The sequence below is a fragment of the Pinus tabuliformis genome, chromosome J, assembly GCF_031772625.1.
Source record: "Pinus tabuliformis cultivar Carrire ecotype Pingquan chromosome J, CPIR1, whole genome shotgun sequence".
Classification (NCBI taxonomy): domain Eukaryota; kingdom Viridiplantae; phylum Streptophyta; class Pinopsida; order Pinales; family Pinaceae; genus Pinus; species Pinus tabuliformis.
In genome coordinates this window covers 228,328,640-228,355,494 of record NC_142295.1, presented here as the reverse complement: position 1 = coordinate 228,355,494, position 26,855 = coordinate 228,328,640, and positions in this window count along the sequence as shown.

The following is a 26,855-nucleotide window of genomic DNA, read 5'->3' as shown; positions in this document are numbered from 1 at the left end:
TGGATGATATCCATAAAGTGCCATAAATGGGGTCAGTTTTGCTACAATATGTAAGGAAGTGTTATACCACCATTCAACTAGAGGTAACCACTTAACCCATTGTGGTTATTTATCATATATAAAGCAACGAAGATATCCTTCCACACATTTGTTTACTATCTCAATTTTAATGTTATATTGAGGATGATAAGATGAGCTATGAGATAATTGAGTACCAAGACAAGAAAATAATTCCTTCCAAACATTTTCAGTGAAAATGGGATCTATGTCACTTACAATAATATTTGGGTTTCGAGTAAATCTTACAGATTCAAGGCGAGAAGGAGCGATGGCGGCGAAGCATGGATCTAGGGTTTCAGGAGGGTTTCTCTGCGCCGCCGCGACCCCATCAGACCTGCTCCCATACGGATCTGCAAGACGGCAGGCCACTGGTTACTATGAACTCGACGCCCCCCTAGGGTCCTGGATCGGATCTGCAGCGGAAAAGGATTTCAACGAATCGATCCACAGGAAAATACGACTGGTACGCTTCCCCTCCTTCAGGGTGCAGATAGTTCACCTCACGGCGGCAACAGAAAGGTTTCATTTGGAATATTACACCCCAACTCAATCGGTTCTAGCCAGTCGCACTGTTACACCAATATCCGAGAACGCATTGCACAGACAAGGAAAATCTGTCTGCGATTATGAAGGAGTGAGGCGTATACCAGCTTCGTTGCCCCATTTCAGTACGCCGTGGGTTCGATCGGCCGTCCCAGGGCGAATCTTAAATGAAAAAGTTGTAGATCTAGAAAGGGGGAGGAGTAGCGAGTGCTATGAAGTCCCTATACTCTCTGCAGTGAAACAAATTTTCATCAGATCAACAGAAGGCAGACATTTTTGTCTGCAGATCTGGGGAAGCATGAGGGTTCTGGAGCTTAAAAAAAAAATCCAGGACAAACTAGGAATCCCAGTTGCATTTCAAATCTTAATATTTTCTGGGATATGCATGCAGGAACATCACACACTCCAGCACTACAGGGTAGCAAAGGACTCAACAATTATCCTCAATCACCGTCTGCGAGGTGGGTCAAAGGGATCTACATCAAAACCTACAGGCACCTATCGTGATGCAGCCAAAGGGAAAGAACCTCTAAAGGGGAAAGAACCGGCAGCAGTCAATATATCGCCGGGGCAGTATATCGTGGATCAAATGCCAGAGAGCCCCTCCATCTCGCTGGATATTCCAGAGGTAAAGTGCATTTTTTCAGATCTGAAAAAAAATGCTGTTATCTGTAGATTTAACGGGTTCTGGCCTAAAACTGAGGCTTTGTATCAATGGATTCACACGGTCTGGACAAAAAACTGCCAGATCCACCTATGCTCGAAGGGCTTCTTCATAGTAGTATTCCTCGTAGAAGAAGAAAAGGAAAAAATTCTCAGTGAAGGACCATGGTTCTGGGGCAGTGCGAGATTATTTGTCACCCCATGGTTTGAAGAGTTTGATGCAAATACTATGGTGGTATCAAGGATGCCAATATGGGTAAGGTTGCATAACCTCCCAATACACTTTTAGCATTTCAAGACCTTATCAGCTATAGGGAATACCCTTGGAAGAATGTTAAAGATTGATACAGATAGACACTTAAAAGGAATTTTTACTTTTGCTAGGATATGTGTCAAGGTAGATCTCAGCCAAGGATTACGTGAAAGCATCATCTTGAATTTTAACAATATTCAGTGGAAACAACCTTTGGACTATGAGAACACAGCATTCAGGTGCATGGGATGTCAACAAACAGGTCATTTTCTCAATGCATGTCCCAGCAAGAGCAAGCCACAACAAAGGAAGCACAAAGGGTGGCAGAACTTAGATGAAGTCTTAAAGAGGAGAACCGCACGAAAGAAAGCCCCTTCGGTAACAGAAGAGGAAGAAACAGAAGCAGAAGAGGATGATACCACCATAGAGGAAGTTGAAATAGAGAATCAGAAGGAAAATAGAGCAGTCAACAAGGATCCACAGCCACATACAATTCAGGCAGAGACCCAGCAAAACAATGCAGAGCTGACAAGCGTGGATCAAAGCATGGGAGGCAACAAAAGGCATCACCACTCAGATACTTCAGATTCAGATAAAGAATCAGGGCAGCCGAACGAAACAACTCAGTTAGTCATTGCTTCGATCGAGCCCACTCTGGGTGAGTGGCGCAAGGTCGAAAAGAAAAAGGGGCGAAAAACATGAAGCATGAGTTTTGCTCAATGCTGGAGACATTTTTTCCCCCTTTTCTTTCTCTTTTCCCTTCTCTTCTCTTCTTCTTTGTGCACATTAGTCTTCTAATGTGCGTGGGGTGCGTCAGCACTCGTGCCCAAGTGGCATTTTTCTGAATGCTTCATTGCATCTGCTAGTGTAACTTTTCATTAATTCTTTAATAAAAGGTTACCGTTTTTTTCCTTGGAAAAAAAAAATAAAAAATATTTGGGTTTCCATGTAGCTTTCGAATTGTTTCCATAAATGGAGTAGTAACTGTATTCACTTTAGAAAGATGAGATACTAAAAAAAAGTGTACGTACTTGGTAAGTCTATAAACTACCACCATGATGACACTATTTTCTTCAGACTTGGGAAAAACTATAATAAAATCCATTGAGACCTCCTCCCAATGTTGACTTGGAATGGATGAAGGTTGTAACAAACCCTAGGTCTTAATTGTCTCAACTTTATTTTGTTGGAAAACCAAACATTCTACCACAAACTTTTGAATATTATATTTAAGGGCATCCCAAAAGAATTCCTTCTTGACCTTGTGGTAAGTTTTTAAAAAACTTGAGTGCCCTCCTAGGGGGTGGTGTGGAATTCTGAAAGAATATTTTTCTTGAGTTGGGAATTCTTACAAAGATATAATCGATCTTTGTACCATAATGAATCATTTTTCCAGCTAAATGTATCATATGTATTGGGATATTGTTGCAACTTTTGAATGAGTATCCACATCTCTTCATCATTCTTTCATTCCTCTCTTGCTCTAGTTATCCAATCAGGTTGGATAATATAAATAGCACAAAGAAATGATTCCACATCCTCATCCTTTATTGAGAGTGCATCCACAACAACATTTTGCTTCCATTTTTTGTAGATAATTTCAAAGTCATAACCCAACATCTTTGTGACCCATTTTTTCTACTCTTCTGAAGATAATATTTGTTCAAAAAAGTATTTAAGACTATCATGATCTTTTTTCACCTTGAAGTGTCTTCCCATTAGGTAAGGTCGCCATTGCTTTAGTGCACGTAGTATTGCCAACATTTCCTTCTCATAAATACATTTGTGTAAATAATTTCCTTTGATTGGACAACTTTTGAAAGAAACAGGTCTTCCTTCTTGCAATAAAACAACACCAATTCCATTTCCTGAGGCACCATATTCCATAATAAAGGTTTTTGTGAAGTCTAGTGTAGCTAAGACCTGTACTTGGCACATTGCCTCTTTAAGATGTTCAAAGGAATTAGTTTCTTTTGGAGTCCAAGAAAATGCATCTTTCTTTAGTAATGTTGTTAGAGGTGTTTCTATTCTCCCATAATTCTTAACAAAATTGCAATGATACCCTGTTAACTCGAGAAATCCTTGAAGATGATTTATGGTTGTGGGGGTTTTCTATTTTTTAATGGCTTTAATTTTGTTAGGGTCTACCTTAACACCCTCATGAGATACAATATTACCCAAATATTCCACCTCTTGTACTCCAAAGAAACATTTAGAGGTTTTTTCATATAATTGTTTCTTCTCCAATAGTTTGAGCACCCTGTCAACATGTTGAACATGATCATTCCAAGTCTTACTGTAGATTAGTATATCATCAAAAAATACTAACAAAATTTTTATAAGGAAGGGTTTGAAAATGGAATTCATCAAACCTTGAAATGTGGAAGGTGCGTTAGTAAGAACAAAATGCATGACCAAAAATTCATAATGACCCTCATGAGTTTTGAATGATGTTTTAGGAATTTATTTAGTCTTCATTTTAATTTGATGGTATCCTGAACAAAGATCCAACTTGGTGAAGTAAATTTCTCCATGTAATTCATCCAAAAATTCATCAATGATAGGAATGGGAAATTTATCTTTAATAGTGAGCTTGTTAAGCTCCCTATAATCCTGACACATACGCCATGACCCATCCTTCTTGTGCATCAATATCACTGGAGCTGAGAAAGAACTTTGACTAGGTTGAATTATACCAACCTCTAGCATTTCTACAACCAAACGTTCAATTTCACTCTTTTAGGTATAGGGATATCTGTAAGGTATGATGTTTGGATGAACACTTCCTGGAATCAAATGAATAGCAGGATCATGATCACAAATAGGTGGGATGCCTTTGGGAGTCTCAAATATCTTGGAATGACTGTCCAAGAATTTTTGGAGATATGGAAAGATAGATGATTTCAATGTTTGAACCTTTAGTGAGCACAAATGTGTAATTACAACCTATTTTTCTTTCTTTAGAAGCTTTATCATGCCATTAGAGCCGATTATATTTCCCGGTTCTTGAAAATTAAAAGCTATTGTCCCCAAATATTGTAACCATTGGACTCCTAGTACAACATCAGCACCACCCATTGGAATGGAAAGCATTGGGCTATTCAATACATATTCCCCCATGTTTAGCTTGATATTATGGCACTTTCTAGAGAAATTTATAGTTCCTCCATTTGAAACCATCACTTGATACTCTGGTGCTGGATATAGGAAGAAATTCAATTCCTTATCTATCTTACAATGAATAAAATTATGGGTACTACCTAAATCCATCAACACTATTACCTTTTTCTTCTTATTATATCCTTCTATCTTGAGAGTTTGAGGAGTGGTAATTCTTGCCAATGAATTACAAGATATGGTCGGATTCATTTCTTGTTTTTATGGGGTTGGTTCTTAGTGTATATCCTCCTCTTTTGATGTTTCTTATTCCTTTCCTTCCTCCTCTTCACAATCTATGTAGAATAATTTATTCTCAACACACTTATGACCTTTAGTGTATTTTCTATCACAACTGTAAAAAATCCCTTTTGCTCTTTTTTCCTCCAATTGTTGTGGCGTCAACCTTGTAGGTTGTGGAAGTATAGGAGCCACAACACTTCCATATTTATATTTTTGAGTGGTATACTTCCATGTTCCATAATTTTTCTTTCAACTTTTCTTGCCACCCTGAATGCCTTCTCCAATGAATCAGGTTCCCAAATGCGAACCTTATGTTGGATGTTATCCTTCAAAGTACCTATGAAGAAATAAATCCTATGCTCCTCTCGAATATCAGTTACCCTGATATTGAATTTTTGGAAACCCTCAATGTGCTCCACCATTGAACACTTTTGTTTGAAATTTATCTATTGGCTAAAGAAGGTGCTTCTCTTTGTATCCTCATAATGTGCTATCATTTCCTTCGTAAAAATTGACAAAGTGACAAGTGGTTTACGAGAACAAAGCCATAAATACCATACAAATTGACTGGGTTCTAAATATAAATATGAAATGCATACCTTTTGTGTGTGTTGCACATCATGGAGATCAAAATATTGCTTCATCTGTAGTATCCATGTAACTGGATCCTTGCCATCAAACTTCCTCATATCGATATTTGGAATGTGGTTAATTTTAAACCTAACATTGGAGTCTCTAAAATCATAATTCATATTCCTTTTTTTCTCCTCATGAGTTTCATTGGATATATTTTCGCCATTAGGAAGCATTTCTTGTAGTAACTTTTTCAAACCTCCCTTCAAACCTTCCATGTCCGCTTTTATTTATGCTTTTAAAATATTCATGTTACCTTCTGCTTATGCTTTTAAATCATACATGTCACCTTTTGAGCCATCCATGTCCCCTTTTAATCCACTCATGTCCCCTTTTAGTTCATCTTTGGTTTCTCTTTGTACGAGTGAAATTTGTTGCACTTGGTCCTGTAATTTTGATATATCATGTTGCAATTCTTCCTCTTCATGAGTCATAGTAGATATTTCTAAGGTCTTAATGGGAGTCAAATTATTTTACTTGGGTGGAATTTTAGAGCCAAATAATAATGTTTATGCTTCAATATTCCCTTTGAATCACTTCAAACTAATTTTCCAAACAAAAGTTATGCAAAATTTTAAAAAATACACACCTTTTTCTTGCTTTTTAGGAGCTCGATATTGAAGCTATTTTATCTCTGTAATTGCAGATTTAAAAGGTCTGAAATTTCATCATCTGGTAGCCCTCTGAGTATTTTTTCAAACCCCACTAGTTAGACTGAGATTAGGTTCCTCAAGAAAGAGTTATGCGCAATCTCTCACGATGACTTGATTATATACTACTTCAATAGAGAAAACTTGTATGAAGTGCCATGTGTTAGTGTTTCAACCTTCATCCATAAAAATGATACACGAAAAACTAGAGTCCATGAAATTTCATCTACTTCTTATGACATTTAAATATGATGCTCAGAGAGAAAGTTATGACGATTTTCCCTAGATCACTTGTTTGAGATTGAATTCTGGAGTCTGTAAAAATCCTAACTTCCTTGGATAATATCTCTGAAAATATAGAGAACCAAGATCTGAAATTCATCTAAGAAGTTCACCAATATTTCTTCTCCATGTGGCTTCAATTTTAGATTTTGAAGCATTGTAGAAAAATAATTATAGAAAAAATTCCAAGATGACCTATTTGAAGAAGCAAAACCCTAGAATCCAAAACTATGATACCAAATTTTATGTAACGAACCCATAAAATAGAAGAAAAGATAGATCGAAGACTTAAAAATTATCCTCTTCGAGGAGGAAACCTCATTTACATAACATAAATGAATAATTATTGGATGATACAAATGATAAGACCTCCTTGGTATATACAGGAGTCTAATGGCTCACAATATAATCACAACCTACATAACAATAATAATGTAAGGGCACAACAATAACAATAGTGGGCTTCTGTGAGGCACAATAATAACAATAGGGGGATACACTAACAATAACAATAAGGGGAATACACTAGTATTATAGGGACCTAAAAATGGCCACCAAGGTAATTTTCCCAACTGAAATGGGAATTGAGTAAGGAATTCCTTAGTTATGATTTAATTAGTATCATTTATTTAATGCATAGTACTTATGAATGCATATGCATGATAACTTCATTGTAAATTATAATTTATAATATTTCTTATGAATTGCAATCTCCAACAATGAATGGAGGTAACTTTTTGGTTCAAGTTGTTCATGAAATCTCCCTGATCTGTACTTCTTCAAATATAATATCAGAAGAATCTTATGACTTGAATAACCTATTTGATGATATTGAAACATCAGCTCAAACCAATGATTCTAAAAAATTATATCCAACTGATAAATATCTTGTTGATATGACTAATATTGGCCGTCTACATATATTTGCTAATTTGATAAAGACCATGAAATTGAATCATCTACCATTTGCAGGTTTAGGAACTTATTGAGAGAATCTCAAGCACTTTAGCCCTCGTTAATGGTTATGTCAGGTTCTCACGACTCTTACGAGATCCCTGAACTGAGTCAAATTAGGGTTTGTTCACAAAAAAATCTTCTTAGTATAGCCTCACTGGATGTAAGTTCATTCTTGAAAGACTTATAGAATTTTCAAGTTGGTGTTCTTAATTGTCAATGTAGAGCCTATGATTGGATAGAAGAATATTGTCTAGTTAAGTCTTTGTCACACAAACAACCTTTACTCCCTCTTGTATTGAATCTAGGGTTTGGATGCATATCTTTGAGGGATGTACAAGGTTTTAAAGACCATCTTTCTTATTACCAAGACAAAGATTCTCAGTAGATGGAAGATTCCTTTCTGTTAAACTCTTTTGTGAATAATCAACTCCTCATCTCTCTTGTGCATGTTATGAAGCTAATTATTTTTATTTTTGCACAAGGCATTCTCTTGAGCGATAATGGATATTTAGGTATTTTGTAGAGAAAAACTTATATGCTATGCTATTGATTCCTCAACTTGATGTGAGTGTGCAAAAGATGAATATTAAATTTGATTTAATGCATGTTTATTCCATTTTTTTAAAACTTCTTTAAGCCAATTCTTAATATCCCGTGTATCCTAGCTAGTTTTCTGAATCTGATATACCAACAATCATTTTTAATTCCCTAGATTCCCATGTTGCTATCCTAGTCAGTGATCATATACAAGGTGATGATCTTTTATATTTTGAGGAAGAAACTAATGGATGCTTATCCATGTTTCTTTTGGATCCCAATCATCAGCATGTGAAGAGGAAGATTCCACGATCTAAATTACCCATGCACTCTCTCATGTTGATTCATCTCTATCTTTGGAAAATGAAGAATCTTATGTGTTAACTCACTGATCTGATCACAATATTAGCTTTAATAACTATCATCCAATTAATCGTTATCCCACAGGTATATCTGATGATAGTTGTTTTCTTACATTCATTGATTTCACCAAAATTAAAAAATATGATTATTCTCCATCTCAAGGTTTAGACACTTGTCAAGAAGTTGAGTCACTTCAATTGTCATTGATGGTTATGCCATGTACTCGCAATCTTGATAGGGTTTTTGAACAAGATCAGATTAAGGCATCTTTCGAGAGCAAGGACAAGTGGCTTCACACCTTTATCACCATTCTCTAAACCTAGGGATTTCTTGGAAAGTGCTATTTGATGGCCATATAATCTTCTCATAGGCTTAACACCTATATTTGCAAGTTTTGCAAGGTTTTCATGCTAGTCATTTTGAGTACCAGGATGGAATTGTTGATTGGTTGTAAGAGTCTTATCTATAAAACTCTTCTGCAAATAAGCAACCTATGTTCTCTCTTTTGCCTAGTATAAACAAAATTGTAAATGAATGCACATTTCAAATATTTTTTTAGGTTTTTTATGTCTATCATTGTGTTTATCGAGATATAATTGCACCTTGATTAAAGCAAGAATTTATGGCACATTTATCTTCCAATAAGGGAGACCTTTTATCTCTTGTGCAAGCTATATAGGTAAATATCATTACATTTGCACATTGTTTTGTATGGGATTTGATTGCTAACTTATTTGTGTTTGCAGGTTAGGAACAACTCATATGGATTCATTAGAAATCAGATTTCACATGAGTTCGATCTCTTTTCTTAAACTAAATTAGGGTTTAGGTTTAGTTATAATTAATTTTTTTATTAGAGTAATTGTTTTTCTGCATATAGTGGATTATAATGCTTTTATATTCACTCATTGAATTTCTTCCATAAAATTGCATAGTTTTTAGTTGCATTACCTGCATACTGTGCATTTCATTGCATAACCCTTCTTTCTCTTTCACATTTTTCTTTTATTACATTGAGCATAATGTCGTTTCATTCCCATTCACTTCATTACATTGCATGATATCTTTGATTCTCATCTAGTTTTATCCCTTATATAGATTTTACATTTCATGGAGTTTTTGATATTTTTTTTTGCATTATGCTTTCAAATTTACTTTTCTTTCATGGCATTGCTAGTTTTCTTGCATCATGCATTATTTTTCATTTAACATTCACATCCCTTGCTTTGCATTTATCCTTCATTAGAGAAATTTTGAGGTAAAAAATGAGCCTTAAAACAAAAAAGTATAACCAAAATGAACTTTATAAGAACCAATAGAATTGAAGATGATGATGTAAACTATGGATGATAATTCACCATTTTTGTAGTAAAAAGGTAAAATGATAAAAAAAATAGAAAATGATAAAACTACTTTTTTAACTTGTATTTTCAACTTATCTCCCTATGGTTTTACTCAAATTTCGAGCGGGAGAACTCATTGGATGTATAATTTAATTTTTCATTAAAGGAGTACCCATGTTGAAAACTTTCAATATAGTGCACTGCATGAAAAATGAGAAATACATGAAAACCATGATTGCAATCATATTTTTTCATGTATTTCTCACTTTTTGTGTAGTAGGATCCATTGAAAGTATTCAACATGAGTACTCCTTGGATGTGAAATTAAATGGCACATATAACAAGTTCTTTTGCTTGCAATTTGAGTAAAATTGTAGGAAGATAAGTTGAAAATACAAGTTAAAAAGGTAGTTTTTCTTTTTTTTTTTTTCACTTCAAAATCTGATGACGTAATCTAATCATATTTTACTATTTCCATTACTATTTTATAAATTTCCTTGGGAGGTCCATTTTGGAACTCTGAATATTTCTAATGGGCCCCTTTGCATTGATAAGCTTATTTCATACCACATTTATTTCCCCACATTATGCATTTGCTTCTCATTTGAGCCTTTTTCTCAACATATTATTTGGAAGTTTGTACATAAATGATGTCGTGAAGGGCTTTCATTATCTTCCTAGTCCATAATGATGAAATGTCATTCAATGGTTATGTGTGGATGTTGTGGTAATGCCAATAGGAAACCTATTGTAGACCCTAGTATCAAAACCTTGTCCCTGATATCATTAACAAGGAAAATATGATTCAATACTTGTGGGGAACTCTAATAAGTTTATAAGATGTATATCTATAATCTGAAGTCTGTTTCTGGTATGATCCTTAATTTTTTGGCTTGTGTGTTTCGTTTTCCACTTGTGAGTCAGAAATGTGATGTAGAAATGTGGCATGAGCAAACACCTAACTCATAATATCTTTTAGTTTCTGTATAACAAGAAGAAACCTCTCTTTCCTATGAAATAAGTTAAGATCCCTCTTCCACCCTAACACAATGAAAGCCTTAATGAATTATGCCAAAGTGCATGTAAAAGAAAACTAATTAAATAAAAGGGTAAAGTAATGAGAAATGTTTCCTGCATAGAGAGGTGATGCAAGCAACTTTGGTAGGGTATTGAAAAGGTCTGCTGGCAACAAAGTAATGCTTGTGATTTATTGGGCAATTCCATCAAGCTACTGAATAGTATTATTGTCAGCGAAGTACCACCATAAACTCACTTTAAAATTCTGAATATAATAATCTCACTATCATGTTCTCTGTATCATTGTCAAAGTTTGGCATGCGTGAGATCTTGATGTGGTGTTTAAGGACAAACATAACCTAGCTATGAAAAGAAATGAATGACATATGTATAAATGGTTAAGTAACTCAAGTGGTACCCATGGTATTTAATTAAATACTTCCTTGCTTTTATTTTAAGACTCAATTTATTTAAGGAACTAAGGAAGAGATGTTGGATTCTACCAATGGTTTTCCATTTGTTGTATTTACTACAACAACACCCAAAATTTTTAGCCTACCACCCAAATTTTGGGCCCCCCTTTTCTTTTCAAGGTCATAAAAAGCTATTTATATGTCTCAATTGGTCAGATATTTCAATGACCTATCTGCCATTAAATTCTATGGTTTCTCATGCTTGCACACTGCATATTGTATGTTGGAGGTGAGGAATACATATGTTGTTGCTTTAATACACTTTGAATTTACCAGCATACCCCCCAGTTTATTCAAATGTTATAGTTTTGTTTTCTGCCCATTTTTCTTATCCTCTATGTGTGGCCTTGTTGAGTTTTTTAGAGGTTTTCATTGGAATCCAAGCATGCCATAGTTGGAATGACCAACAACTATTTTCACACCCGCTTTGCGTAATTTGAAGTGCGCCCTACCTAGAAATTTAGCTTGGTGTTCAGGGAGGGAGAAGGCCTCTTTCCTTTTCCATTCTTCTGCTAGATTTGGAAAATCAAGGGTGTCAAGATACATTTCATCAATGGGGACGGCGAAAATTTCATGAATATATGATGGAGGGACCTAGGGTTCTAGGTGAGATGGTAGATGAAGCGGGGGTTCAATAATGGAGGCGAGCTGGGTTGTGGAGGCATGTGGAGGAAGTGTTGAATCTTGCATCTCCACCTCTGCATCAGAACAAGATGTGCTCATAGTCAAGAGTTTTCTTCCAGATCTCATCTTGATAATATATCTCAATTGACTATGAAATGTTCATATGTACATAAATTCTAGCATAGTTGATATACCGAGCCTACTTAGTCGCTTTCGAGGACTCAATCTAGTGTCCAAGAGAATTATTGATTCCTGCCACAGTCTCCTCATCCCAAAAATCCCATGGTAAGGAGTACATGTGAATCTGTATCAGTGTGGCTAGGAAATCCTCCTTATCTGGTACAAAACATTTTTTCAAAAAACAAAGTAAATCCCAAATGAATTAGAAAAGTATGGTTCATTCTCAAGCGCTCCCATTTTATCCTCTAGATTATAAAAGATAGTTGTGAAGAAACTCTCCATGCTTAGTCCTAGTTTTGTTTTCCCTTCAGGCTTTCATTTAAGTTGAATCCATAGGATGAGGGCCTTTTTTTATGGCCATATGTCTAAGAAATTTCCAATTGGGGCATGATCCTTCATACACTAAATATAGCCTCTAATGTGACTAGAGAAAACTTCAAATTTTGGGTCGACAACTGCCTTCGGTAAGCAACTTCTAGGTCTATGTCTCCCTGGTGGGAGATAGGGTTGTTGGGGTTTTTTCTTATTACCATCTAGGTTTGTCCCACATTGCACTGATTTGTGGCAAGGTTGCCCTGAATTGTTAAGTTTGAAAACAACATGAGTGTAGGAAGAAGAACCACTCCTTCCACCAACATCTGCCATAGGAAGAACAATGGATGGATCATGCAATATCCAATTCCCAAGCTTAATCTAGAAATTAAAAATATATCACTTAAATATTAATTTATGAATTATATGTATTTATTTCAAATTTCAATTTTTAACTAATATTGATAATTAGAATGTCTTTCAGATTAATCACATCATTACGATTTGGTCGACGTTTCGAACCAACTAATGTGGTCCATCCTTAGAACAAAGGTGAAAAAATCAATCAATGTTAAAGAATGAATAGAAATGTGAAAAAATCGATCAATCTTAAAGAATAAATAGCAAGGATACATCAAGATCAAGAATTAGCCATTAAAAATTAGTTATTAAATTAATTAAAATAATATTTAATTATAAACTACATCAAGATCGAGAATTAGCCATTAAAAATTAGTTATTAAATTATTAAAATAATATTTAATTATAAACTAGCTATTAAGAATTAACTATTATTTATATATATGATCAGAAATAATATTTCTAATAAAATATTATTGGAATTCAAAACATCTTAATATTGTATTATTTAAAATAATTAAATAATAATTTTAAAAATAGTAATTTAATTATTTAATAATAATTTAATTATTATTAAAAAATTCATAATAAGCAACTCAGGCTTCTTAAGGATTTCTGCTCTACCATGGGTATGACTGTTAACACTGACAAAACAAAAGTTATGATTATCAAATCCAAGAAGGACACTTATGCTAATTTTATGTATGACAATAATAACTTGGAGGAAGTGTATTCTTACAAGTACCTAGGAATTGATATTCATCACAAGCTCAACTGGAACCATAGCATTGAGAAAAGGATTAATGGGGGGTGGAAAGCTTACTTTGGTCTTGAAAATAATTGTAAAATAACAAACCTTGTATTGTGGGATAAAAAGAAGTTCCTCTTTGAAACTTTAGTCACTCCTGTTATCTTATATGGCTGTGAGGTTTGGGGTTGCAGCATCTCCAGAGAATCATGGAGAAAGATTGAGCAAATCCAGAAGCGTTTTATAACTTATAACCTGAAAATTAAAAGTAATACACCCTATCCTATTCTCCTTATAGAAGCAGGTATTTCCCCTATTGAGAGCGTAGCTATGCTTAGGTTTCTGTTGTACAAGCACAAAATCAGTAACATAGACGATCATAGACTTCCTAAGCTAGCTTTAAATTCTAGCCAAAACCACCTAAGGCTCAATCGAGGGTGGCATAAAGACACAAGGGCCTGGTTAAACTATTGGGAGATCAACGAAAATGATGCATTGCAAAACATAAATAACATTAAAGATATTGTTACTTCTAAGTTCAAAGAAAAAATGTGGTGTGAGAAAGACTTAGCGGCTAAAAGAAAATTAAGTTATTATAAGAAAGTCATCAACCCCACGCTAGAAGATCAAAAGTATCTCTCTATTTTAACTAGCTCAAAGAAGAAAATTAATATAGCAAAGATTAGAACGAATTCTCATGAGCTCCATAGTGAAACAGGTCGTTGGCCAGTTCCTAAAACGCCATGGATGGAAAGGATTTGCCATATATGTGAGAATAGGAACATCGAGGATGAAAACCACTTCCTCTTAGAATGCCCTGCGTATAACCACATTAGATCTCAGTTTCACAATCTTTGTTACAATACTGACCTTCCTAGCCTTTTACAATGTCAAAATTATAGTGAGCTCGGGAGGCTTCTCTCCAAGCTTTTTGAGCATAGGAATAAAATCTTAAATCAAAATAGATAATTTGTTTCTTTAGGTCCGATAGACCATTATTTGGTCTCAACGGACGTTAATCATCATCATCATCAATATTATTAAATTAATAAATAAATTATAAATTCATAAACCACATTATTTTTAATATTATAAATAATTTTATATATTCAAAATCAAATATTCCACTTTTTATTAAAAATTATAATAATCAAATTATAATTTTAGCCTGAACAAAAAATCAAATATTCAACTTTTTATTAAAGATCAAATATTCAACTTTTTATTAAAAAATTTATAATGTTAGTTGAACCAAAATAAAAGCATAAATCCAAAATCTATTACAAAAGTTATCAATTAAGTACATGAAAAAAGTCAAACTTATCAACTAAGTATCAAAAAATCAATAAAAAGCATCTCACATAATGTGAGATATTCTTTTACTAAAAGGTTATATTTTTTATTTTTTTAAAAAAAAAATAACTTTATCTATTTATATATTATTTTAAATATTTAAAAATATATTATTAAAAATAAAATATTTTTATATATTTTATAATAAGTATTATTACAAAAATATATATATATATATATATATATATATATATATATAATCACTTCTAAATTTCATAATAAACATCATCACATTTTAACAAATACATGAGTTTTAATTTAAAAATATATATTTATAAAATTGCATTAACACATACTTATATCATCACAGATTAACATATAATTTATTATTATATTATATTAAAATTTAAGCATATAAACAACGAAGCATACACCAGTAAAAAAACATGTCATGTATCATCACATATACTAGGTCGAGAGTACAGAGCACCAACGTATAATTTTTCCAGAGTGTTGACGTATAAGTTAGTGTTATATGGAATAATCTTTTAGCTTAATCAAAGATTTACACGGGAATGTAAAATGTTAATCTTCCCATCAAATACTTACGCGTGAATCTCATATCTTAACATCTCAATCCAAAATCTTAATCTTTTAATAAAAGTTTTACACATAAAGCTAAATTCTTAACCCTTTGAGCTATAATGTGCGCTTTAAGTTTCAAAATTGCTCATCGTATTCCAAATTTTATTCTTTGGAATAATTATGTGCACTTGAATGATCATCTACAGCTAGTCTTAATGCAAACAGTTATGCGCACTTGAATTATCATATATCGCTAGTCTTAATGCAAAACTAATTATGTGCAATTGGAAGGTAGGGTAATATGTAGGTATTAAAATTGTTTGCAAGGATATTTTGATAATAATATTTTATAAATAAATTTAGATAACTTTTTCATTTAGCATTAAAATTAAATTTAACTTAAATTTTTTTTATGGTGTTTTGGATAAAAAGTGATCTAGTGTTTTGTTAAGACACTTTTTGATGTTAAATCATCAATTTAATTCTGGAGATAATATATTAAACATGATAAAAATGTAGTCTTAACAAACTTACAAAAAAATCAACTTACATTTAAATATTTCTTCAACTTTATTTTAAAACTAAACTCAACCTAAACCTACACTTAACATTCTTAAATAAAAACACAAAAATTAATATATTAACCTATATGGGTGAAAGAAATCTCATAGGGACGACTGAAGAGTTCTTCGTGTCCACATTCATAATCTCATAGGGAGGCTGAAGTGGTATTTGACAAGGATTTTCGGATGGCGAAGTGTTGGATGATGATGTCGAATTATGTAAAACATATGTTATTGTCAAAGTACTTCACGTGTTGTGTGGAGAGTACCACTGTCTGGTAAATGATTTCTGAAATCGTCTCCATTTATTTGAGAGTTAAATTATACCACCAATCAATTCCATTTATATGTAAATTATTGCTGTATAATTGACTAGCAAATTCTTGGTAATCGGGAGGGTGAATTTGTAATGAATCATTAACTTATTAAGTGTCAATTCCAGCTCTGTATATAAAAGGAAAAAAATTCTCTATGTAGCGTTGGAATCGAATCAATTAGCAATTAATTGTTAGGTAAAGTTTTGTCATCAAATCTCTATGTAAGTTGAGACTGTAGATTCATAATTGAATTCCCATTCAACCTTTCATTCATTTCTTATTTCTTTTTTTTTAAATCTCACATGCTTTTTTCGATATTATTTCTTATGGGTTAAATCTCACATGCTTTTTCATTCATTTCTTATTTCTTTTTGTTTAAATCTCACATTCTTTTTTTATATTATTTCTTATTGTTTAAATCTCACATGCTTTTTTGATATTAGACAGATATAATAGTTTAATTCCCATTCATAGTTGATTTAGTTTGTTATTTCTTTGAATCTCCCCTGCTATAGTTTATAAGCATTAGTGTTGGGCATTTTTTTTTATGTAGATGGTAGATTTCGGGTATGGAGCAAAGGTAGTTATTAACACTCATCATTTGGTTCCATGCTTATTGATCATTTAAAATTCCAATCACAATAAATTCAATTGGTATAATTTAAATCTCAAAAGTCAAATATTAGTAGGAAAATGTGAGATTTTATTTATCCTGGAATGGTTAGTTCTCAATTACCAAAAATAAAATCAAACTATGATAATACATAAAATATATACAATAAAATTAAATAAAAAATAGTATTTATAACATATGTTTATAATATAAAATAGTGGTGAGTTATTTATAATCATTATATAAATTATTATAGATCTATGTTAATTTTAAATCTATTTATTTAGATTTGACAGTATTAAATAAGCCCTTGGTTCATCATCATCACCTGTTTATGATGATGAACCACACTAGCTGGTTCTAAACTCTTTGGAAAAAAATTCTCCTATGTGTTTCTACAGAAAAGGCTCTTCTTAAAGTATCAAATATAATTTATTTTTGAATTCAAAACTTAAAGAAAGATTTACACCTCAATAGATTTGATTCCTAAGCCCTTGGTAAATTTAAACTTGATGAATCTATAGTGGTTCTTATATATATATATATATATATATATATATATATAGATATTGTTTGATCAAATCTTTTGAGGTACAAACTTTTTTTTTAGAATGAAAAACTTGAAAAAAATCAAACTATGATAATACATAAAATATATTTGACAGGTATAATAGTTGGTTTTTAGTTATGGTTGGATTTGTCAAGGAATTGGAGTCCCTTGAGAGATGATATATTTAAGTTTTCAATTACAAGGCAACATGACAAGGTAAGACAATTGATATACTATTATATTTATTGACACACTGACAATTATGTGTTTATGGCAGTACGATGCAGGGATTGCATGGCAAAAAACTCTGCCATGAAATATTGAAGAAGTCTCGGGTTAAAATTTCCTAGGGAAGCATTGGGAACCCATGGGGTTGATTCATGGTGTTTGTTGCTAGTTTTGTGATTTCGGTGCTTTTTGATTTATTTGCGCTTGATTTTCGGCTTTGTTTATGTCTAGCGTATGACCATACCTCTTTGTTTGTGGTGGTGTATTGCTATTGATTTTTCATGGTTTCTTCTTGTTTCCTTCTTATTCTTGTCTTTTACGTTTTGAGGGTCTTGAGAATTGGTTAGGAAGGAGGAAGTTAATGGAGCTTGGGGAGAGATGAATGAAACCTAACAGGTAATGTAAGACCTATATGAAGCTCGGTGGATGAGTAAAGGGAAGCTGAGGCAAGGGTATGACAACCGGTTGGATTGGTTGGGTCCATTGAGGTAAATGGATAGTGGCAGGACAATCATGAGAAAGGTAACATGAAAGGTAAAGTAAATTTGCCTTAACGTAACAAATGCCTTGGTTAAGTTGGGAAATGTTGTTCTCAATGTTGTGCATGTTGTGCACAGATAAAGGGAGTTCTCTTAACCTTGACCTTATGATATTTGGTAATTGTGTTGTGATCATGATTATGCTGATGATTACATGTATATATATGTATGTATTCCATTGTCTAACAAGGTTGTCGGGGATAATGATTGTTTTATGCTAGTGTTTATATATATATATTTGTCTGACACGGTTGTTAGGGATCATGATTTTTTGATACTAATGTTTAAATGTATATATGTATGTATGTACGTTGTTGTTTGACAGAGTTTTTAGGGATCATTATTATGGAGCAATGATATCTTAGGAACGTGAATGGCATGAAGAGGTTCTTGGTCTTATGAGGAATCGAGTGGAAAGAGTAACCTTGACATATCTGTGAGGTCAATATCATGTGGATATGAATTGATATTATGTGTTTATACTATGTCTATGTTTATTATATGGCAGGTAATGCCAAGGGATACATCAATTGAATGAAAGCAGTGTGATATGCGACATGTTGGGATAAACATGGATAGTGGAAAGACACTAGAATTAAGGTTTCCTGGTAGAGATAGTGTGGTCTCTGGATGTGCAACACTATTATGGTATATATGTTGTATAGGTTGTACCTATGATGTTGTAAACATGCAATGTTGTGTATATATGGTGCTGTATACATCATGTATATGCATTGTTGTGCATATATGGTTCTATGTACATGTTGTACATGCGATGTTGTGTACATATGGTTCTATCTACATGCTGTACATGTGGTGTTGTGTGCGTACAATGTTGTGTGCATGTCATACATGTGGTATTATGTGCACGTGATGTTGTGTACATGCTGTGTAGGTGGTAATGTGTACATGTGGTGTTGTGTACACGCTGTGCAGGTGGTGTTCTGTACATGTGATGGTGTGTACCTATTGTACAGGTGGTGATGTGTACATGTGGTGCTGTGTACACATTATGCAAGTGGTGTCGTGTACATGTGGTGATGTGTACACATTGTGCAGGTGGTGCTGTGTACATGTGATACTATGTACATGTGGTACTATATACATGTTGTACATGTGGTATTGTGTACATGTCGTACATGCCATGTTGTGTACATATGGTATTGTGTGCACATTGTACATGTTGTGTTGTGTACATGTGGTATTATGTATATGAATTGTGTAGTCGTGGTATCATGACATGTGTATGTATTGTGTTGTACACTGGGTGTAGGTGTATGTGTTGTGTTGTACACCAGGTGTAGGTGTATGAATTGTGTTGCACAACAGGTGTAGGTGTATGTGTTTTGTTTTACGTCGGGTATAGGTGTATGTGTTGTATGTTGGGTGTAGGTGCATGTATTATATGGTGTTTTATTACATTTGTGGTTGTATGCGTGTGGTTTACACTATATGTATGAGTATGTGATTGAAGAGAAGCGAAGGCACTAGGTGTTTGACAGGTGTGGCAACTGATCCGGTGTGTGTATGGAAAGAACAAAGGAAGAAGAAATTAACTGATTGAAGGATAAGTATAAGTATTTTGTTTTAGTTTTAACTATGCATGTGATCTATGATTTTGATTTATGATGGTTGCATTTTGAACTAACTAGATGTGATATGCTTATACATGATGATTTGATCAAAGAGCTAGTTTGAATTGTTGTGACATCAAGTAAATAGAATCGCAGGTGTACCTTATTGACAAGCTACCAATGAGGTATGATTTGAAATTATTTCAATTCGTTTTGAGTTTAATGAAAATTATGTGCTTGGTACAGGAAAGAATCGAAATGTCTGGTTTGGATGGTTGGATTGACTGTTAAAGAATTAGAAGCAACAACAAAAGGGAATTGGAACATGCAACAATATGCTGGTAAAGCACTTTAGAAGAAAGGCCATGTGCGACAGTGGTACCCAATAGTGTCCATTGATTTCCATGAGCATGCTATGACTGGTATGATAGTTTTGAGTTAGGTATATGCCTTGGTTTTTGAACCTTACGATGCGAGGAAACCTTGCCAAGGGATGGATAACCTGAGAAAGGGGATGTTGGAAAACTTGTAAGGTGAGTGACTGCACGAACTGAATTTCCCAAGAGACTATGTAGCAGAGAAGGGAAGGCTGGGGGATGGATCTCTTTTGGTCATTAGCATTTCCAGATTGAATCAGATGCACATTAGGAGTTTTCCCCAAAACAATGAGTTGGTAACTATTCATTTAGAGAACAAGTAGCGCAAGGATCGTAGCACTGGATATTGGATGAAGGTTTGAATTTGGCAATGGGTTCTAGACTTCCTGGGAAGGAGGTGAATTCTGGTATTACTTTGAGGGTGGAGGTGTGAGCCTTTGGATTCCCTTGTTGTTGATGTGGGATACGTATCCTTCATTGTTTTCCAGTTAAGGCAAAGGAGTTTTGGTATATGTACATATTTATGTATGGTTATTATTTTAAATACCATAATGAGTTGTGTTATAAAGCTCCAGTAAATGGTATGATTATCATGTCTTCAACAATGGTCATTATAAATAATGCAACGAGCTGGTTTATAAAGCTCGATAGGCAATATGTTCTGGTTTTCAATGGTCTTTCTAGTTATAGGTGTCATAGAACACTGAGGATGGTGTTCCCCTAAGGGGGAGGGGTCTATAACAACCCCGGGTTAAAAGTTCATGTAATAAAGTTAATAAAGGTAAAATAAGACCAAGTTCATGGGACATGTATTCCAAGTTGAATGTTAGGAAAAACATCCTAGTGGGTGTTCATTTGGTTTATTATGGATAAAGAAATTGGCAAAGACAATGTCAAAGGAATTGAAAAGGAAAAGATACAATATTTGGCATTTATTTATGAAAATAAAGGAAAATAGGAGAAAAGGAAGGTGAAAGTTTACAAGTTTCATGTGAGGAGAAAATTCAAGGAAGATGAGTGGAAATTGAAGAAAATAGAGGCCTTAATGATAAAAAGGCTTCTAAGGACCAGTTCATGGCTTTTGTCAGTTTAGCCTTTTGACAATTTTGGATTGGAGCTCTCTCTCTCTCATACTCTTCCACACAAAGCATTCTTGGAGCACTCTAGCATTGCAAAAAGGAAGGCAAAGGTAGGATAAGAAAGAAAAGGAAAGCAGGTATCAAGCAAAGAAGAGTTGGATTAAGTGACTACAATGAGATTACTTCGCAGGTATCGAGTTGCATGTATGATTCCCTTTATATTTTTGGCATGCATGGTACATGCATGTGTGCATTTGGTTCTCTTGGTATTTTTGGCATGGGTTTTTCCAGGGGCGACAATGGTTCCAACTTTGCCTTACCATTTCCAGATACCCAGGGTGTGATGGGGTTCTTTCATTGGTTTGAGATTTGGATTTCTGAATGGTTTTGGAACCAGGTGAGGTGGTCTCAGGAAAATTACCAAGGGCCTAGGAATCCCTTAACCAATAATGGCGAGATTACGGTAAATCCAAAGGGTGGAGACGGGAAAATTCCTCAAGATATTGGTGAAGAAATATGGAGGCTTCCATGCTTCTTAGGGTCTAGTGATCCCGTGACTAGTTTTGGCGAGATCGCAGTAAAGCCTGGTAGTGTATGTTTATTGTTTGGGCCTAGGAATCCCTTGATCGGTAATGGCAGGATTGCGGTAAAGCCTAGTTGTGTAGGTGCTTGTTTTAGGCCTAGGATTCCCTTGACCAGTTTTGGCGAGATTGCGGTAAAGCCTGAGGAAGCCCTATTTGTTTTGTTTTGAGTCCCACATTCATACTTGGAATATGGCACGAGGGTGATTGGATGAAATAAATATTTGGTTTAGCCCAATCTATGGTCGAGTGGTATGTAGAAGTCCCTGACTTGGTTGGTTTTTGGATATGTTAATATGAGAGATTTTCCTCTTGTATTTAATGAGTATTTATACTTGTTATTTTGTGGCTTTGATGGTTATTTGATCATTTCTATTACTATGGTTATATGATGGTTATAAGCATGGCTTCATGATAGATTCTAGTTATGGCTCTTAACAAGTTTTGAATGGTAAATGTATGGTTATTGAATGCATAAGCTAATAGATGTTTTTTCAACTATTATGAGAGGGTATTAGACCTTCTTAGTGAATCTCAGATAAGTTTCATACCTCTATGTTCAAATATGCATTCATGACATGTAGATTACATGTTCTCAATGTGTTTGACGAAATGAATTTCATGGTTGGGATTGGTTAGGTCAAGTTCTTGAACAAATTTTGTGTTAGAGGCCTTATGCTTATGTCATTTATTGTTTTGGAAAGTTTCATCAAATTCTAGGCTATGATCTGGAGACTAGCGCTAAAAAGGTGGTACAGATTCTGCAGTTGTAGGCTCAAAACTGGGAATTTGGGATTGCAGTCGCTGGCTTGCAGGCTTATTCATGCAAATGGAGGCCTAAAGTGGCATGGATGCAAACTTATGCACGCAACTGACAACCTAGGTCAGTGAAAAAGCAATCTAACTCAGGGTTTGGGCACCTCGAGGGGTGGTTTAGCTTTTGGGGTCCTATAGCTCTTGAGGAAGGTCATTAAAGTTTCAGTTTGTTCATTCCACTTCCTTATCTATACTTAGGAGGTTGAGTCATGTATTAGTAGCCCTCAACTCATGTTTACCCGGGCAGGCCCTTGAAAGCAGGTAAATGTGGGAGGGGTGGTTATAAAATCTCTGACATATCATGTGTGTTCATTGAATAATAAATAATACCCTTAATTTGACTACATATTATAAAATACCTCTAAAAATCACATTATTTAACCCCTTACCAATACAAACCTAATACATGTTCCTAATTTTAAAAACCCCTACTTTCACTAGATATTGTACATATCCATTTTTTCATTAATATTTTTTATACCCCTTTATATTTTTTCATTAACTTTGAGCTCCATTTTTTATACTTTCCATTATAGAAACCATTTACCCCCCTTTATATGCTCAATATATTAAATCATTTTTTCCTCAATATATATTCCCAAATATGAATGCACGTGGTATGGTATTTCTCCCCTAGTGAAGCCCCCATGACTAGTGGTCTGAGCCATGGCTTGAGAGAATGAAAGGCTCCATAAATATGTCCCAAGACATTATAGATTATGCGACCATAAATTGGTCCAATTTTGAGGACACTTTCTACTCTCCTACCCTGGAGTTATTCAAAGTGAAAGTTTCATTGATGGTGTCAACATCGACCAAATGGGGGTTTGATATTAGTTCCTAAAATAGAGTAGAGTTTGCATCATTACTTCTAACTCCTCCTGTTTTCTCATCGAGTGACTTGAAAAGATTGAAATACCCACCAAGAATCCAAGGCATATGGGAAAGGAGATGATGCTTTCTAGTGATTGAATGAAGGAAGGTAGACTTATCTTTTGAGGAGGATGGGTCATAAACATTGGAGAGAAAACATGTTTAAGCATATCCAATTAGCTTGAATTGGATTGTTAGAAATTATAGGTAGCAAACATGTTTAGGACTTGACTTTCCTAGGAATTCTATATGATAACCAAGCCACCAGAGTACCCTTGGGCATCTGTGGTTGTTACACGAAAGTCATTACCCATTTACTGACCATGCTATAGAGGGATTTGATTGATGACTTGGTCTACTGTATCATCATCAATTTAGGATGTTCAAATTTCCATTTTTCTTTGAGAAGCCTCTGTTTACCTTTATAGTTTAGGCCTTGGATATTCCACGTGATCATCTTCATTTTGGGGGTAAGTTGGAGTCAGGGAATACATCTATTTTTGGTTTAGTATACCCTGAATTTACCAACATACCCCACAGTTCATTCAAATGATGTAGATTTGTTCTTAGCCCTCATTTCTTATCCTCTATGTGTGTATTTGTTTTCTGTCAGAGGTTGAGATTGGACATTGATCATGCCAAAGTTGGAACGAAAAACACCTATTTTCACACCCACCTAATGTAATTTAAAGCACACCCTACCTATAAATTTAACTTGGTGTCTAGGGAGGGAGAAGTGGTCATTCCCCTTCCATTCTTTTTCCAAATTTGGAAATTCGAGGGAGTTAAACTCCATTTCATCAATGGGGTCATGAGATGTTTCATGGATATATGACATAGAGACTTGGGCTTTTGGGAAATATGGAAGAGGACGTGGGGGTTCAAAAGTGGAGGGAGGATGGGTCATGGAGGCATGCATGGGAAGGGTCAAATCCTGCATCTCCACCTCTAACAGTTGGTTGATAGGATGGGGGTTAATGACATCTAAGGATGAGATGGATTTAAAGGGGTTTTGATATGAGGGCCCCTCTTTGGAAGAGAACACTATGGGTTGCAAGGTCGAGGGATTAGGGCTAGTGTACTTACCCCCAACTTTGATATAAATTGAGAGATGAGAAAAGAGAGAAATTGCATAACACAACACAAATCAGACTATGATATTATTCATCACAACAATTACATATATATAGGACATAACACACTGACTTCGACACATCTAGATCATGAATCCAACTCATCACATAGGAATTAGCAGCTTCTAGACTGATGCCTAGGAACTTACAATGACAACTACGCATGACATGGAAGCATTACTTCCAACACCCTCCCTTAATAGTTACACATATTACAACAACAATATGATATATAGTTGACTAGTATTCATCAACACTCACATCCACTCTAGAATCTCGCAAACATTGCTCTTTCTTCACCACCACATCTTCGAGAAGTCACTTGACCTCCATTTAAAACATAATTTCTTCTGACTATCATTGACGAACTTTGTATGATGACGCTTCTTGACTACCCTAAAGAATAGCCTAGATACTGAATATCTTTATGGGCATGATTCCATCCTAGTAGTATGCATCAAAATACATACTTCTAGTTACATAGGTAAGATGTCTATATACTGAGTTTATCGAGCAGTGCATTATACAACTCACCTTTTTGACATACATATGAATAAAAACTGTAACTAATGTTCAACTCACCTTTTTGACATACATATGAATAAAAACTGTAACTAATGTTCTTGAAGCACCGAAAAATGATAAAACACATTAACATATAACAAACTCAACGTAACCAAGTCAATGATGTTTTTTCTCGGCACGTTGAGAACCATCCACTTGAAGAATGTTTTTCTATTTATTAATTGGTCTTTCAATTTAAACCAATATAACATAGAAACAAACTAAACAACGCCAAACTCCAAACATAAACAAAGAAAACAATATCCCGTTGACTCTAACGGGCCTAGCTGCCCACTAAACTATTAACACATCATACATCAAAAATTAAAATATCATGACTGGATTCCAATTACTCGGAGAATAGAATTCATGCGGCTAAGACAGCATCGAATGTCAATTTGGCCACCCCACAGGTCAATGCCTCATTTAGGCTGCCTCAACATAACACAACATGTTTGCACACAACTCCATGTAGGATTTTTGTAGTCTGGAATTTGATTTCTCTGCACGTTAAATGACAGGTGCATCGTGTAGCAGGGATTTCCTCTAACGCTTGCTAATTCAATCCATTGGATCGATCTGCGCTCATGTTTCCACTTTAAAGGGAAGTTGAAAACCTTGCAATCAACTGAAAAATGGCCCTTTTATTCTACATCGACGTGTCCACTCGAATTTGTCCTAAATCATCCATAAATAAACGGAATACATGTGCCATAGTTGAAGCAAAATACATGGATGAATCATTACTGAAATATGTAAGATCAGGACGCTCTTTAGAGGAGTCGGAAACATTGCTGAAATGTTGGTCGTTCCAAATACTGTTGTGCCGATATGTGGTGTCATTACTCCAAATCAGCACGAACTGGACGACAACATTTGGATCCATCCGCAGGTTGAAGGGTCAAGGACTCGGGTCCTAATGGCTTCTCCACACCAACAACCTCTGGCTTTTAGTAACATTCATGCCACACAATTATAACGTGTTCATGAGTCTGGTCTGACTTTGAATGCTACCATTGATTAATGCAGGAGTGACTGTCACTATTGAGTACTGCAAGATCTCGATCTGTTCCCATGCCCTGGATCTGAAGCATTATAAACGTCACTAGCAGCGGGAGCGTTCTTTTCGGGAACAATGAAGGATTTGAGATCGAGGGAGTTACTCAATCTGATTCTCCCCTCATTAATTGGATGCGCTTCCTTCTTGGGCTGGTACACAAGTAGAGGAAACACAACCAACAAAATTAGTATGAGAGACAACATTGCACAATGACTCATGATCTTATCGGTGGCTCGTTGTTTGTTGCATAGAAACGTAAAACAACCGCACATCTATATAACCCAACACAAATTTATCGCTACTTTACCAAGCCTGAAAGCCAATCTAGCTAAAACATAGTGAATAGATCTACATATTAAAATTGACTCACACAAACCCTCGACACAACACACTATCTTACTCTATCTATTTACATAGAAATAATATTAAGGCTCTCTCACATTTTCCTTGCCCTCCTTTGAGGGAGTCAAGCCAATACCTGGTACCATGATAGAAATTGAGAGATGAACAAAGAGAGAAATTGCACAACAAAACACAACACAAATCACGCTATGATATTATTCATTACAAAAATTACATATATATAGGACATAACACACTAACATCTACACATCTAGATCATGATTTCAACTCATCACATAGGAATCATCAACTTCTAGACTTACTCTAGGGACTCACAATGACAACTACACATGGCATGGAAGCATTACTTC